Source organism: Galeopterus variegatus, unplaced genomic scaffold, assembly GCF_000696425.1.
Source record: "Galeopterus variegatus unplaced genomic scaffold, G_variegatus-3.0.2 Scaffold1037, whole genome shotgun sequence".
Lineage (NCBI taxonomy): Eukaryota > Metazoa > Chordata > Mammalia > Dermoptera > Cynocephalidae > Galeopterus > Galeopterus variegatus.
In genome coordinates this window covers 440,301-443,067 of record NW_007727148.1, presented here as the reverse complement: position 1 = coordinate 443,067, position 2,767 = coordinate 440,301, and positions in this window count along the sequence as shown.

The following is a 2,767-nucleotide window of genomic DNA, read 5'->3' as shown; positions in this document are numbered from 1 at the left end:
GAATGTGTAGTGTTGTTGAGCATTTTTTCATATGTCTGCTGGCCATTTGTATATCTTCCTTAGAAAAATGCCTATTTAGCTCTTTTGCCCAACTTTTAACTGGGTTGCTTGTTTTTTTTGTTGTAAAGTTGTTTCAGTTCCTTGTGTATTCTGGATATTAATCCTTTGTCAGATGTATATTTTGCAAATATTTTCTCCCACTCTGTTGGTTGTCTTTTAACTCTGTTAATTGTTTCTTTTGCTGTGCAGAAGCTCTTTAGTTTGATATAATCCCATTTGTTTATTTTTCCTTTGGTTGCCCGTGCTTTGTGGGTCTTATTCATGAAGTCTGTGTCCAGACCTATGTCCTGAAGTGTTTCTCCTATGTTTTCTTTAAGAAGTTTTATTGTTTCAGGGTGTCTATTTAATTCTTTAATCCATTTTGAGTTGACTTTAGTGTATGGTGAAAGGTGTGGGTCTAGTTTCATTCTCCTGCATATGGATATCCAGCACCATTTGCTAACCATTTGCGATGGGACGGGGAGGGCGACTTTAGTGTATGGTGAAAGGTATGGGTCTAGTTTCATTCTCCTGCATATGGATATCCAGCACCATTTGCTAACCATTTGCGATGGGACGGGGAGGGCGCCCATGACACAGACGCCGGCGTTGTGTGTTTAAAAATGGAGCGCTCATCTCATCCGGTATTAATGAGGCTGGAGCTGCAGTTCTTGCTGCTCCTGCCCTGCCACACCTTGCGATGATATTCACCTGTGTCCCCCTCTCCAAGAACCTACCTAGGGGACCTTGCAGGAGACGTCTCTGGTGCTGGTTGTTCCTGCAGCTGGGAAAGCCAGCCCCGATACAAATGAACGAGAATGCCACTACTGGACTCTGCCCTCCTTTTGAAAAAAGTTGAATGATTCCCAGACTTTGGTTCTTTATAACTAGTAATATAATACCTGTGACATACTTCAAGATGGTGTGTGGTGACCTAATAGTTGAGAAGCACTGAGCTAGACATGCCAATAAGGTTGCCTTCCTGGGATGAGCAAATATTCCAGCCCGGAGGATGTCACTATCTGGCTCTTCCTGTCTTCTTAGAGAGGCAGCAGGACAGAGTGGTTAAAAGCATGACTCTGGAGCCGGACTACCTGAGACCAAAGCTTCTCTCTACCACTTACCAGCTCTGAGACCTTATGCAAGTTACTTAACGTCTCTGTGCCTCAGTTTTCTCATCTGTGAAATGGGAGCAATAATAGTCCTGTCTCATAGTGTTGTTAGGAGGATTAAATGAATTAACACCTGTCGGGTACTGGATCAGCGCCTGACTATGGCAAGGGCTGTGGGTCTTGGCACAGGAGCATTAACTCATTATTATCATTAGAAAAGGTCCCAACCTGCCCACTTATGGTTGACTTGCATCAGATGTTAGTTTCAGATTATTATTCATTTAAAGATCAGAAATGGAGAGACGGGTGGGAAGGGGTTGGTCAAAATAGGCCTCCCATCCCAGCAGAGACGGCTGGCTTCATGGCAGTGACCTGTGCAGGCACCCAGGGCCCAAGCTTAGAAGGGTCCCTGGTTTAATAGTCTTCTGTCACCATCTCGATGTTCTTAATAATTTATGAAGAAGGGACCCCGGGTCTTCATTTTGCGCTGGGCCTGCAAATAATGCAGCAGGTCTTGCAGGTGGAGAGACCCCTCTGCCTTCCTCCTCCTCTGCTGCCTATCTGTTCCCTTCCCCCGTCACAGGCAGGCACCCAGCTAGGGGGACTTGCCTCAGACTGAGCCATTTTTCTTCCTCCAACGTTTTGATGAACAATTTCAAGCATATGGTCATGTTGCAAGAAGTTTACGGTGAACACTCACCCACCTGCTACCGAGATTCCACCACTAACGTTTACTGCGCTCACCTCACTGTGTACCTGTGGTGAGGCTTCGGCGGTCTCACGCACACTCTCCCTGGGCCCTGTCCACAGCTACCAGGCTCTCATCTGGTGCTGACAGCTCTACAGCTTCTGGCACTGCTGTCAGAACCAAGAAAGGCTCCTGGGCCCAGGGTGTCAGATGGTGGCCAAGGAAGGGGGCTGGGGGGAGGCTGCTGGAGATGCTGGAGAACCTGTTGGGGAAAGGCTGGGACCAAAGTTCCACCCGCCCTGTGCAGCAGAGGCCAGAACAGAGTAAGAAGAGCTCTAGAAAAGCAAGGAAGTTTTCATTCTGGAGTCTGTGGCTGAGGTTCCCGCTTGTCACTAAGTTCTTGTGGGTTTCTTGTGTGGTTTCTTATACCCTGCATGGTCTTCCCAGCATTTCTTACAAACACGTCTGGTGGGTGGGCCCCAGCAGCCCTGTGGGACGGCCAAGGGGGAGACTTTCTATGGCTTAGGAAACTGGGCCTCAGAGGTTCTTTTCATGACCTGCCCAAGATCCCAGGGCTAAGAGATGCAGAGCAAGCCAGGGCCTTAGACCCCAAGAACAGGCCTCTTTCTTTTGATCCTTTGGAGGGGCCGAGGAGGCAATGGTGTCACATTCCCCTGGGTAATTTGAGGGAAAAAAATTTTAAAAACCCAAACTTTCTCTCCAAGAGAAAGAGGGAGTCTGGGCTTTGATTTACCTCTGAGGGTGTGGTTGGGCCAAGAGTGATCACATTTCAAAGGGTTAGGACTCATTTCTCTACTTTCCTAGCTTGGGCCCAGAGCTCAGAAGTGTGTGGACTTCTGCCTGCCCCTCCCAGCATCCCTGCCCCCTCCCAACTGCCACAGGCAGGTGACACCTGTATTATTGCTAA